General features: G+C 47.0%; 2 non-coding genes across 2 annotated transcripts; one reads left to right on the top strand and one right to left on the bottom strand.

Moving 5' to 3' along the window:
- The first annotated feature begins 2,262 nt into the window (after window positions 1-2,262).
- trnaq-cug (transfer RNA glutamine (anticodon CUG)) lies at window positions 2,263-2,334 on the top strand. The gene has a single exon. It is a non-coding gene; the product is annotated as a tRNA-Gln (tRNA).
- A 9,128-nt stretch (window positions 2,335-11,462) lies between these two features.
- trnas-aga (transfer RNA serine (anticodon AGA)) lies at window positions 11,463-11,544 on the bottom strand. The gene has a single exon. It is a non-coding gene; the product is annotated as a tRNA-Ser (tRNA).
- Window positions 11,545-14,994: the final 3,450 nt, after the last annotated feature.

Raw genomic sequence — 14,994 nt, 5'->3', positions numbered from 1 at the left:
ATAGGGGTCGTTCTGTCAGGAGCGGATATGGAATGGACCCAAATGCAGGACACAGGCACTGAAGAACTAGGGGTAGGACAGAATGGAGATGCCATGGCATGCAAGGGGTAATGGAGGCGGGGCTCGATCCCGGAGTTCACACGAGGCAGAGCACGATCCCGGAGTTCAGGCAGGCAGGAGCCGCCTGGCCGGGTGCATAACTCCTGGGCACAGCCGCCTCCGAGGCAGGAACACGGAGGCCCCGGGCAAGACGCGGAACACCTGGGCAGGTGCGGGCGCAACCCGTAGGGAGCAAGGGGTGGGAAGAAATCGGAGTCTTCAGGGCGGCCGCATGGATCCCGGGGAAGGCCGCTTCCCGGGCAGAAGCACGAAGGCCTGGGCAAGGCACAGATACCTGGGCAGTTGCGGGGCACAACCCATCAGAGGTGAGGGGTAGTAAACGACAGAACTACCCGTAGGGTAACGGCAACGACAGGCTTACCCGACGGAGGCAAGGGACAGGAATGGACAGAACCACCCGAGGGGTCACGGCGAGGGCCTAGCTTACCCGACGGTGGCAAGTGAACAGAAATGAGCTGGGTATAGGGTGAGCAGCAGGATCACCGGGATACACCGGGAAATAGGAAAAGACAAGCCGACAGCGCGACGGCGCACGCAAGGCGAATAAAGCGGAACAGCGGGACCAGCGCACACGAGAGAAGTAGGGGAACAAGACCAACCGTACAGAACAGACACAGAGCAGGGCGGCAACCAGGGCAGAACCGGATCCGGAGCGGTCGAAACAGGTACAGAGCGGGACTCAGAGCCGGCGGACCAGGTACAGAGCGGGATTCAGAGCCGGCGGACCAGGTACAGAGAGGGACTCAGAGCCGGCGGACCAGGTACAGAGCGGGACGCAGAGCCGGCGGACCAGGTACAGAGCGGGACGCAGAGCCGGCGGACCAGGTACAGAGAGGGACTCAGAGCCGGCGGACCAGGTACAGAGCCGGACGCAGAGCCGGCGGACCAGGTACAGTGCGGCTTGAAGCAGGCCAACCCCCCAACTAGGCTCAGTCCCCGAGCCCCTTATAAACACCTGCCCCTAAATAGGCGACCGGTGTACCTCCTTAAGCCAAGATGAACCAACGGCTCCGGGTGACAGGAGGGCTGACGGTAAGGCCCGGAGTCCTGCGTCCTCGGACCGAAGCAAGACCCGGAAGGCAGGCTCCGGACCGGACCCTAACAAGCTGTCAGTCTGGACGCTGAGTATTAAGGATTCTGATGGATTGTTGGAAGAACCTGTTGCACAGTCTGGTCGCGAGTGCCCCAATGCTTCGGTATTTTTTTTTCCAGATGGCAGGAGGGAAAAGATTTTATATGAGAGCTGCGTGGGATCATTCACAGTGCCGTTGGATTTACGGGTGCAGCGTGTAGTGTAAATGTCTGTAAAGCGGAAAGAGAGACCCCGATGATCTTCTCAGCTGACTTTACTATCCGCTGCAGGGTCCTGTGATCGGATACGGTGCAGTTCCCGAACCAGGCAGTGATGCAGTTGCTCAGGGTCCTCTGGGTATATCCTCTGTAGAATCTGGTGAGGACGGGGGTGGGAAATGGACTTTTCTCAGCTTTCGCTGAAAGTAGAGGCTCTGATGTGCTTTATGGAGCTGGTGTTGGGAGACCAGGTGAGATTCTCCGTCAGGTGAACCCCAAAGATTTGGTGCTCTTAACGATCTCTACCGTGGAGTTGTCGATGTTCAGCGGAGGGTGGTCACTACGTGCCCTCCTGAAGTCAAGAACCATTTCTTTTGTTTTGTTCACATTCAGAGACAGGTTGTTGGCTCTTCACCAGTCCGTTAGCCGCTGCAACTCCTCTCTGTATGCTGACTCATCGTCTCACCCACCACAGTCGTCTCATCGGCGAAGTTGATGATGTGGTTCGATCTGTGTATTGCTGCACAGTCGTGGGTCAGCAGAGTGAACAGCAGTGGAAACCCACACAGCCCTGGGGGGCCCCCGTGCTCCAGTGCGATGGTGTTGGAGATGCTGCTGTCGATCCGGACTGACTGAGCTCTCCCAGTAAGTCCGCATCTTGTATACCTCTTTCAAATCACGTCTCATCCAGCTGCCTGCAAAGAGAAAACTGCTCCCTTCCTCAACATGTTCTCACAAGACATGCTCTATGAAGTGTAAAGTTCAATGTAAATATACTGTCAATGTTTACACGTGTCACCACATACTACCGTAAGATTCATCTTCTTTTTGTCGTTCGCAATAAACACATCTGGTTCCATGGTGTAATGGTGAGCACTCTGGACTCTGAATCCAGCGATCCGAGTTCGAATCTCGGTGGAACCTGTTTCTTGAATTATTCCAATGGATTATCTGTGGCAATTTTAGTGAGAGGACTTATCGGTCCTGAGACCACGCCTTTGCGTCTGAAGGCCCCTACAGAGTGAGTACGAGCTCCGTGAAACTGACAGGGTTACAGTATTTTCGACATTCGTGATGACTGTTATTATTATTCTCCTTCAGTGTTTAAGAAAATATTTTCTTTCTTGTTGGCGTCATGTTATTTTTATTGAGTGGGGGGCATGGTTGTGATTTGAAGTCTAACATTCCTGTTGGCTTTTTCAGGTGCGAGTGATCATAGCAGATGAATGTGTGGCTGAGGAGCTGGTGCAGGAGCATGGTTTCAAGGTTCTGGATCATAGATTCATGGAGTCATAGAAAAGTCCAGCACAGAAACAGGCCCTTTGTTCCATTTGATCCGTGCTGCATCATTTAATATGCCTAATCCCATCGACCTGCACTGGAGCCATATCGCTCCATACCCCTACCATGCCCGCAACTATCCGAATTTCTCTTAAATATTGAAATCAAACTTGCATGCACCACTCATTCTGTCAGCTCGTCCCAACACTCTCACAACCATCTGAGTGAAAAAATTTCCTTTTCTGTTCTCCTTGAACATTCACCATTCACCCTTAACTCATGAGCTCTGGTTGTAGTCACTCATCCCCCCGTGGAGAAAGCCCACTTGCATTTATCCAATCTCTGGGACTTCATCTGTGCAGGTGTGATCTATGTCAAAGGGATGGTTTCCAACTTCACTGGCAGGGGATGGTGTTCAGTATCCTGGGGTTCATTGCTGTTTTTTCATCACACTTTTTCTGGCAAACGATCATCGCAATTCGCAACAAGAGAAAATCTACAGATGCTGGAAATTCAAGCAACAAACACAAAATGGTGGAGGAATTTCACCGGTCAGACAGCCTCTATGGAAAAAAAGTACTTCTTCCATAAATACTGCCTGACCTGCGGTGTTCTTCCAGCAATTTGGGTTTACCATCGTACGTAATACCGTGTAACTTCCCTTTGGAATTGAAGACAATTCGATTTGGCTGAACCGTGGCGAGGCGGTGGATCCTTTGCTGAGAGCGAGGAGGACACAAGCTCCGATCGATGCCAGCGCTCTGCTGAAGGTTAAATGGAGGTGACGAGGTTCGGGCAAGATTGAGTCTGTGTTTTAATTTGGTAACAGTGTTAGATCTGTGAAGGGAGCACTGGAATGAACTGCCCCGAGAAATTACACTTACCAATGGAACTGTTTTGAACGCTGACATTAAATTTCTTATAATGGACTGCATGAATGCCCATGAAGTCTGTAGTTGCAACTACGGGCAGTGGGATCAGATTTAGGTAACTGTACGTACAATACCTATGTCACCAGTGATATATGAAACTTCTGTTGATGGCACTGACAGAGTCGGCTAGCAGGCCTACTGTATTTATTGTCCCAGGGCATCCCCTTTCCATATGAATGGTGTCTCAAGTCTGAGCCAACGGTGTTAAGGGGTAATTACAATTTGGCGTATGTAGTACCAAATAGATACCATCTGCCAGCGTTGAAGGATGAAGGAGACTGAGCAACGTTAATTGATTGCAGTGTTCCTATTCTGGGACCGTGGATAGACAGAGAAAGCTTGGGAAAGCAGGATCTCCCAGTGGCCACACATTTTAATTCCACGTCCCACTCCCATTCTGATATGTCTATCCATAGCCTCCTCTACTGTCAAGATGAAGCCACACTCAGGTTAGAGGAACAACACCTTATATACCGTCTTGGTAGTCTTCAACCTGATGGCATGAACATTGTATTCTCTAACTTCCGTTAATGCCCCTCCTACACTATCCCTGATTTATTTATTTCCCCCTCCTTTTTTTCTCACTCTGCCCATCACTCGGTTGCTTGTTCTCCATCTCCGTCTGGTGCTCTCATCCCCCTTTATTTCTCCATAGGCTTCCTGTCCCATGATACTTTCCCTTCTCCAGCTCTGTATCGCTTTTGCCAATCACTTTTCCAGCTCTTATATTCACCCCACCCACTCCGGTCTTCTCCTATCATTTGGGATTTCCCCATCCACCTCCTACTTTCAAATCTCTTGCTATCTTTTCTTTCAGTTAGTCCTGACGAAAGGTCTAAACACGAGGACACTTGGAATAAACATGGATTTCTCCCCTTGTATGGGCTGAAGAGCCAGCAATGCACGACACCGGCAGCTCCTTCCCACCCCGCCTTCACCGCCCCACCTACCCCAGCCCGGGAAAAGCTTCTTTCTACCTACTCACTTCGCATTTCGAGTTCAATCGCTGTTACACTCCGCCTCTTTCTCGGAACCGCCATATACAGAGTCAGTGCCGATCTCTGAGCCTGTCTGTCGAACTGCTCTCGAAGCGATACGCTGCCGGTGGAAGCAGGACACCAGTAGCGCCCTACTCCCGGGCCCAGGAGCTCTCTACTCCCGGCTGCTGTAAAACCGCTCCCGGGCACGTGTTCTGCTGACCTGTCAATCAGGTCAAGGGGCGGAACGACGCTGCGCACGCTCTCATGTATCAATGAGGTCTTAGAGCGAAACATCGCCGTTCCTTCCCTCTTTTCACTTTCCGAGCGTCTGTTCGGAGGGTCCGAGGCTGTGGGAGGGTCAGGGTGGATTTAAACCGGGCATTAAACATATTGCCCATTTCGCATAGTTCTTTCCAAAGTGTTTCAGCTGTTCTCCCTGCATTCGTCAGTCAGTCGGACATGAGGGAATCGGCATGAGTGCTGGGATGTGTGTGAGTTTTTATCTCACAGCAACAGCCCCTGTTTAATGTTTCGAAGTGACAGAATCGGTCACCGAGTGTAACGCCGAACGGCGCTCAATTATAGACCCGTTCATGGATTACTAGAGAAAAGGTGCTGAACACAACGTTCTCGATAAACTCTCCCGTCCCGGGCTATCTGCTGACTGGATTGTTTCATATTCCAAATGACCGATTGAACACGGTTTTGTTTTATTCAAAAAAAACCTGTATTTCCAGTTTTCATTTCCAGCAGGGAAAATGTCGACGCGATAGGGTGTCGAACCCTAGTCTACCGATTGATTGGAGGGGAGTTAACCACCACACTGATAAGGAATAAAGGAGATATTGAATCTGCAATACGGATTACAAACAAGAGAAAATCTGTAGATGTTGGAAATCAAAGTAGCGCACACAAAATACTGGAGAAACTCAGCAGTCTAGGCAGCATCAATGGAAAAGAGTAAACAGTCGACGTTTCTGTTGGAGACCCTTCATCAGGGCGATCATACGGATGTCAGGGTATAAGATAGCTCACAGAGTCACTTTGATGTCTGTTTGTTGAGTGTAGAGCAGGCGCCTTTCACACATCCCCTCTCACTGTGTGACTGGAGGGGTCTCAGGATTCTTTAGCGATTCAGTCAGTTAATGAGTTCAATGACTGGCCAAAGGAAGGGCTCCTATTAACATCCAACTGCGTGTTCTTTCAATTGTTTGAAACATTTATAATCAGGATTTGTTTTCCCCTTCTCTGATGCGTGAGACAGGGAACCATTTCTAGCTCCGACTCTCTCAAGAGTCGATTTGCTCCCCGAATTTCATCAGTATGTGGACCTTGCAACGAGGAGGGAGAACGCGTTGGACCTAGTTTATTCAAATATCCCTGACGCGTCCCGGGCGGAGCACCACCACCCCCCCCCCCCAACTCGGTTACTCAAACCACATCTCTGTTACGCTAATCCCAGCATACAGACCGCTCGTCAGGCGCTCCAGACCAGTTCAGAAGCAGGTGAAAACCTGAAAATCTCTGCTCTTCAAGACTGCTTTGAGCACACTGACTGGCAGATGTTCAGCGATATATGTTCAGATGTTCAACTGATGGCGACTCCACCAACTTAGAAGAGTACACGGCATCAGTAACTAGCCACATTAGCAAGTGCATTGATGATGTTACTCTGTCCACGACCATCACTATACGCGCTAACCAGAAGCCATAGATGACCTTGGAGGTGCGTGCGCTGCTGAGGACCCGTGACTCCGCCTTCAGAGCAGGCGACAAGGCAACCATAACAACAGCAAGGGCCAAACTGTCCCGGGCCATCAGGAGGGCAAAGCGTGCACACGCCCAGCGAATACACACCCACTTCCAGGACAGCGGCGACACGCGGCGCATGTGGAAGTGCATCCAGGACATGACCAATTACAGGACATCACCTGACTGTGCGGGTGATGCCTCCCTCCCAGACGCGCTGAATAACTTCTACACCCGTTTTGAGCTGGAAAATGACGTGGCGGCGAGGAAGTCCACCCCCCCCACACCTCCTACAAATGACCAGCTGCTGTGTCACCGTGGCCGATGTGAGAAGAACCCACGGAAGGGTCACACGGAAGGCTGCTGGACCAGACAACATTCCTGGTAGAGTGCTCAGAGGATGTGCAGACCAGCTAGCAGATGTTCTCAGTGGCATCTACAACATCTCCCTGAGCAGCGCCACCGTTCCAATGTGCTTCCCAAGCCGCCACCATCGTTCCGGTGCCGAAGAAGTCTTCAGTGTCCTGCCTAAATGACTGCCGTCCCGTTGCACTCACGTCCATTATCATGACGTGTTTCGAGAGGCTCGTCATGAAGCATATCAGGACCCTGCTGCTCCCCTCACTAGACCCTCTGCAGTTTACGTACCGTCCCAACCGCTCAACAGACGACTCCATTGCCATCACCCTCCACCTGGACCAAACCCATCTCGACAAAAGAGACACATACGTTCAGATGCTGTTCATAGACTTCAGTTCAGCATTCGACACAATCATCCTTCAGAAACTGATTGGAAAGCTGAGCCTATAGGGGCTCTGCAACTGGATCCCAGACTTCCTGACTGGGAAACCTCAGTCAGTCCGGATCAGGAGCAACATCTCCAACACAATCACTGTAAACACGGGGTCCCCCAGGCTGCGTTGTCTGTCCACTGCTGTTCACTCTGCTGACCCACGACCGTGTTACAACACACAGCTCGAACCACATCATCAAGTTCACCGATGACACGACTGTGGTGGGTCTCATCAGCAAGAACGACGAGTCAGTTTACAGAGAGGAGGTGCAGCGGGTAACGGACTGGTGCACAGCCAACAACCTGTCTCTGAATGTGAATAATACAAAAGAAATGTTTGTTGACTTCAGGAGAGCACGGAGAGATCACTGCCCGCTGCACATAGACGGCTCCTCGGTAGAGATCGTTAAGAGCACCACATTTCTTAGTGTTGAACTGTCGGAGATTCTCACTTGGTCCCTCAACACCAGCTCCATCGCAAAGAAAGAGCAGCAGCGTCTCTACTTTCTGCGAAGGCTGAGTAAAGTCCAACTCCCACACAGCCCCCCACCCCCAACTTCATCACATTCTACAGGAATTGTATTGAGAGCATCCTGAGCAGCTGCATCATTGCCTGGTTCGGAAATTGCACCATCTCGGATCGCAAGAATCTGCAATGGATAGTGAGGTCAGCTGAGAAGATCATCGGGGTCTCCCTTCCCGCCATCACGGACTTTTACACCATAGATTGCTTCAGGAAAGCAAACAGCATTATGAAGGACCGCACGCACCCCTCATACAAACTCTCCTCCCTCCTGCCATCTGGGAGAAGGCACCGAAGCATTCTGGCTCTCACGACCAGACTATGTAGCAGTTTCTTATTCCAAGCTATCAAACTCCTCAATAACCAGAGCCTGGACTGACACATTGCCCTATTGTAGTCTTTATAATTTATTGTAACGTCTACACTGTTTTGTGCACTTCATGCAGTCCTGGGTAGGTCTGTAGTCAGTGTAGTTTTTTTTCGGTGTTGTTTTTTTTTACGTAGTTCAGTATAGTTTTTGTACTGTGTCATGTAACACCATGGTCCTGAAAAACGTTGTCTCATTTTTACTACGTACTGTACCAGCAGTTATGGTCGGAATGACAATTAAAATGACGACTTGACTTGCTTTTCCCTGCAGTCTGAACACAGAGTGTTGTGTTTCTCCGGTCTGTGGGAATGACCCGACATCTATTGGTCGGAATAGGGACTGCACCTGAGTGAGGAATGATCCTTCAGAAAGCAGCTCGGAAACTGATAAACGAGTTACAGAACGGAATCTTATAGCAAAGGAGACGGTCGGTACCCGAATCATTCGATCATGAGGTGATTGAGGTATAGTGGTGAGCATAGCTGCTTTCTAACCAGTAGACCTGAGTTCGATTCTCGGCCTTTTAAAATACAATTTCATACTCTAAAAATAACCTCTTTTAGAGCACTATGTGCATGGAACTCTTGGGACCAAGTCGTCCACTCACACTAATTCATGGGCGATTTTCTGTGAGTCAAAGCGTTTTATTAATTATCGTTCAGTGTAGTAAATCAGAGACTGAATTCATATCCTTCATCTTGGATGAAACCAACTAGACTCCGATTGAACGATCGAGGACCCCAAATTAAATGAAAAACACAACATTAGTTCCGGCTAATCGTTAGTTCCAAGGATTCCGCTCGAGGAAACACACACTTTCTGCTCAAATCGAAGACAGATTTCAGACCAAAGACACCCCGCATCCCGGATATTATCTCCTTTCCCCTCTTCCATCGGGCGGAAAGCACAAAAGTCTGAAATAACGTATCACAGTCTCATGGAAAGTTTCAGTCCCGCTATTTTGTCTACTGAATCTTTCCTTAGTACGATAAGGTGTACGTTTGACCTCACAATCCACCTCGATATGATGCTGCAGCTTATTATTTACCTGCACTGTTCTTTCCCTGTCGATGTTACACTTTATTCTGCATTCTGTTATTGCTTTACCTTGTGTGATCTCAATGCACTGTGTAATGATTTCATCCCTATGAACAGTATGAACGGAGAAGGTTTTCACTGTATCTCGGCACGCGTCTGAAATATAACAGTTCAAATTCCCATCGCGGCAGCAGTTGGGAGCCCCGGCCTCCGTTCAGCACAGCGTTTCCCAGCTGGCAATGAAACACAACAGAGTAGAAACATCTGTCGGGTAATTAGCCGCCAACCTTTCGGTTAACAGCCGGACGCGGTCACCGATGCGACGCAGAGGCCAGTTTTGTGGAAAGTAGGAATAAATGGTTCAATCTGTGTTGCAGAACGTGACCAACAATTGCTGCTGACCTGGACCCGGTTTTTCACCGTCTACATGACCGGTTTGCGTCAGAGGGTCACGGACAATATCAAACTGAAAATGTTGGAAATGCACAGATATCAGGACTCGAAGCTGCAGGAGGAAATCCCAATGGATCCCGGGTGCATCGCGAAACAATTCGGCCACGACTACACACTCCTTTCTGATTTCCCTTCCGGTGTTTATCCAAACGGAAGAAGTGCTGAGCCTGTCCATTCACCTGCTCCTCACAATATTCAGGGTCCCAAACAGTCCTTCCAGGTGAGGAAATACTTCCGCTGTGAGTTTGTCTGGGCCATCTACTGTATCGGGCGTTCCAATACGGCCTCAGCTCCAATTAGGAATCCCTTAGATTCCTTCTTCACCCCTCCTGCCTATTCCCTCCCTGCTTCCACTCCACCACTACTTGATCTTTCCTCTGATTGGCTTTCCACCCTCTCCCCACCTTCTTTATAGGGCCACTTTCCCCTCCTTCTTTAGTCCTGACGAAGAGTTCCAACCCGAAACGTTGACTGCTTCTTTCAACGGATGCTGCCCAACCTGCTGAGTTCATCCAGCTTTTTTGTACGTCTTGAATTGACCACAGCATCTGCAGTGCAATTTGTGAAATCATCCCCATGTTCTGAACAGACAGGCTGTGAAGAAGGAAACGTGGAACGCTTGGCTCAGAGCTGGAGACCTCTTCCCAGATACAGATACAGATACAGAAACAGATGCAGATGCCTTGTGGCATTGCAGTGCCAAGTGGGTAACCGAAAAATATTAGAAAAACATAATAAACTTCCTACAAATTACTGACTATAAATGCCGAAAATGACAAGAGCCACGAGAAATAATCCAACACATTACAGGATTGGGCAGCAATTTAACTCAATCTGATTACTTACACGGGGACAATCAATTGACAAACATCACTCACCAAAATCTTGCTTTAAAATACAAACTCATAAAAGACACCACGCCTTACTGTATATACAAACCTGCTCTTGATTAGGGTCAGAGTCCTACACATTAATTTTTGTCTGATCCATTTTTACAGATAGGACAATCCATAATAACCGTCTAGATATATAATATTACTGGATAAAAAAGCAGTAACAACGTACATAATCGATATAGTCATTGCAAACACACATAACTTACAACAATTAACAACTGAAAAGCAACAGAAAAATGCTGAATTAAAAGAAGAAATTGAAAGACTATCTAACATGAATAGGGTGTAGATTGTCCCAATGGTAATATCAACAACAACAACTATCATCTCATAATCACTGCGCAATAGTATTAAATAGTCAGGACGGCAAACCAATATTTCTGTAAATCTCCTGAAAGCCACTGTACTATACGCCACCAGAATGGTCGGCAGTCCGTAGTTATTGAGGAACGACTGTGCGTCAGTACGCCCGGACTTCAGGTTTTACCAGCTTGATCTGAGAAAGTCATAATAATAACAACAAAGCAAAAATGTCGGCAGCATGAAATGTCGAGTTTGAAAGTGAGTTGTGGAATCAGTCAGTGTTGGTGTGAGTGAAGTTGAGTGAATTTGTCTTTCTGGTTCAAGTGGCGATAACATAAATTTAAACATGAAATACATTGGTGCCCTGTTAGCGTTTCTGTTGGTTTGATCGTCCGTTTACAATATATTCAGTTTATGGCAACATGAATGTAAACAAGACAGGTCGTGGTAGTGTTCTGTTTTCTGTATGTGGTTATGTCTTTTATAATGAATGTATTAGGGACAGCACGGAGCGCACAAAACGAACAACAAAGGCCACTGGATCAACAGCGCCCCTAGATAGTTTGGAACCACCAACATTTCGGATAACAGCCGAACAAAGGCCGCCTGAATAAATGCGGAACACAGGGGATCTTCCTGTGCTTTGCAGGCGGCGAACAGAGATCTGTGTTTCGACTGGCTTTTTACAATCTGTATCCGTGGGAATGATCAGGGAATCAAAACCGATATAAACACGTAGTCGGCAGGATTCGAACCTGCGCGGGGAAACCCCAATGGATTTCTAGTCCATCGCCTTAACCACTCGGCCACGACTACAAGTGCTCTAGTGTTCTTACACCTATAATTTATATTATGGTAAAGTCCGATAGAGTTCTTTAGCAAATTAAACAATGGGATGTGTCATCCAAGACTATTAGATATCACGTCGGTTTAGCAAATGACGTTTTGCAGAATCCATCCCTCTTGGAATAAAGTTTGGAACTGTGGTTAAAGTGTTAATTTACATCCTTTGATGTGCATTACTTCACACGTTGTCGTTGCTTTGCACTTTGTTCTCGTTGTTACCTATGGTATTTTGCCGAGTGTGTGTTTTTAGAACAACTTTAATACAGTGTTTGCGAGCACCATGATTTACACATTTATTTTTGCTGATTTTGATTTCATACAGTTATATTCCGTTTCAATATAGAGACATAGCAAACTTACAGCACAATAAAGTTCCTTCGGCCCGCATGCTGTGCTGAACATGTAGTTACCTTGGATTACGCAGAGGCCTCTATTTTTCTAAGATTCATGTACCATTGTTTCCTAAACTCCATATACCAATAATACTAATTCCGATTAAATTACAGATGTACAGTATGGTAAGAAATAGGATGCACTTACCATGTTTCTTCATGTTTTTATTCAGATAATATTTTTAAAAACTTATCTGTATTTTTCGATATAGTCATGAATGCTGCTGTTCCTTCTGTACCATATTCACTGAGACATATTAACAGTAATGTGATCCTCAGGATTTTCCGTGGATCGAAAAAGAGGAGATGTTGGCCGCGGAGGATTTAAAACATGTAAGATAACATGGAACTCGAATGGCTCAAGTACAGAGGAAGCAGACAGATCAAGTGTCTTTGTACCAGCCATGTCCTTGGAAATAAAGATGTCATTTTGTGGAACCGCTTTACATCTTCCATTTTGTGAGAGGAAATTTTCTGTTTTAAAGCAAACACAAAGTTGCTTAACGTAATCTGCGGGTTAAGAGATATTTTCCAAATTCGAAGTTAGTTGTGAGGTGTTTTTAATATAATATAACTTGCAAATGCGTGAATGTTTGGGTCAATGCTTGTCTGGTGTGATTTAAACTGGTTTCTAAAGGGAAAAAAAGAGCCATAAATTACCAATTGACGCTTACTGGGAAGAGGGAAATAAATGGATGCTGGCCTGGAGCAGAGCTAACAAAAGGGAGAGCTCAAGCCATTCAGATTACCTACGGCCAATGACACTGGAATAGGATAATTGAATTGGAAAATATGAATATAAAAGTGGAAACTTCGAATGGGCTAGCAGTGATAACTCCTTCCTGAAACCTACCATCGCAAGGAAGATCCCCGAAGTCAGTGACTGGGAGAAGAAAGGATCGATCATGTGGCCAACTGAGCTGCCTTAGTTTGGTGATAAAGATGAGAAATTTGGTGCTCGAGATGGGAAAAGTTGTCTGAGTTTGTATTGGTGCAGATGGAACAGCAGAATTCTCGTTCTAAGTTGCTGGCCCGGTGTTCACATAGTTCTGTTGCCGTTTATGCAGAGACAGTAAATTGCGAGTTTTGATTATTTTCAAGTTACAGAGTGAATTTCGTAACCTAGTTCCATTGTCAACACCAGAAGTACTCTTGCAGATGCACTTCAGAAATTCCATTTCTTATCTTACACAAAAAAATGATCTGGTTAATTTTGCAGAAGTTGAAATGTCCGGTCTTTGTAACCCTATCCACATGACTTTTCCGTGCGATTTGCCAGCACATTTGCTTCTCAATCTTCTACCAACTATGGAGCGAATCGCAATATAATCCCAGCAAAGTGGTTGTTGGTTGTTATTTTATTTATTGCAAAGCTCAACTCACACCTACGAGGGGTGATTGATAGGTTCGTGCCCTAAGGTAGAAGGAGTCAGTTGTAGAAAATCTAACACAATTATTTTGCAAAATAGTCCCCTCCTATATTTACACAGTCCACAGTTGTGGAGCATACCGATCTTGGAACTCCACAAAGTGTCCAAAGCGTGGGGTGATTGATAAGTTCGTGGCATGGGGGTAAATCAAGATGAGTTAGGCAGCCCTCGTTGCATGCACACGCTGTTCAACTCTCAGAGTGATTGTGCAGAAAGTTTGAAGATAATAGCTCAGCGGGGTGATCGATAAATTCGTGGCCTACGGTGGAAGGGGATGAGTTATTTACTTCAAACATTCTGAATCATCATTCAAAGAATTGAGCTGCTTGTGCATGTAACGAAAGCTGTATAACTCATTTCCTTCTACGAAATTATCAATCATCCTCGTACATATTAATCGGCTTTTCTAAAGAACATGCACGATCTGGATTTGTTTTCCCATTTGCTGATGTGTGAGGCAGGCACCATTTGCAGCCCTTCGGCTGACACTCAGTCCGATAGCTGGTGAATGCTCATTGGCTGTTGTATAACTCCCTCTGTTTGAGGATGGCGATGTCAACTGACCGCAATAAAACCTGCTGCAGAGTGAGGATTTATCCGAAAGAGAGCAGCTCGGGATCCATGGAATCACATGGAGCACCTGAGACGCTTCACCACTCGAAACTCCTGCAACATGGAGCGATATTGGTATAGGGATGAGCATAGCTGCCTTTCAATCGGCTCACCCGAGTTCGATTCCCGGCGATCGCCGTGTGCTGTACCTGTTTTTCAGCACCTGTCTCACAAACGTCTCGGCCTGGAATCACTCAGCCACATTACTTCTTTCTCTGTGAAATTAACGTTTCTGCCCGTCGTTCGTCTGCCGTTCTAGCCCAGTGTTTCTCTTTCCAAATGTCTTACCGCCATCGTGTATTGGTCTTGCCCCATCAGAGAAGTCCCCCCTTTCTCTTCCCACCCAACTTCTCACCTTCTTTGCCACTGAAAGCTATCTTCTTACCTCAGCATTTCTTATTGAGTGTAACGATCAGAAAGGTTAATCCCGTTTCATCACTCACAAATGTTTCTTGAGGTAATGAGTGTTTCCAGTATTTTCTGTTCAATCTGTTCAATACCAGACACAGCTTTATGCCGCGGAGAACAAGATAAGTTGGGCAATCGCTGAGCACGACAGGGATTGTCGTTTAAACCGCGAAATTCTCAACAAATCTCAGAAAGTGATGGAGTGAGTGGTCGGAAACTTAAATTGGAAGCACAAGTTTTTATTTTTTAGTGAAATGTGTGTTGTGTACACAGGTGACGTGACGGCGACTTACAGTAAAATATTCTGCTGAAGATTAGCAGACGATGGTTTGTATCTGCCGGACTCTAGATAACGGGCCCAGTACATTCCCACCACACCTATTTGCTGATAGGTAAATATTTCTGTTCTTCTCTTGTCTTTTTATTTGTTAATTTTTCCGCTTTCCCCCGATTGTCTATTGTTCTGTTTGTTGGGATATTTTGCCTGTCTAATTTCCCTCGTGTCTCTCTTACGCTTTTACCTTGCTCCCCGTCCTCCTTTCCTTCTTCATCGCTTCCTACCCCATCCGGTTATTATC

Source organism: Hypanus sabinus, chromosome 31 (genome assembly GCF_030144855.1).
Source record: "Hypanus sabinus isolate sHypSab1 chromosome 31, sHypSab1.hap1, whole genome shotgun sequence".
NCBI classification, from domain to species: domain Eukaryota; kingdom Metazoa; phylum Chordata; class Chondrichthyes; order Myliobatiformes; family Dasyatidae; genus Hypanus; species Hypanus sabinus.
This window is presented reverse-complemented; position numbering and strand designations above follow the sequence as displayed.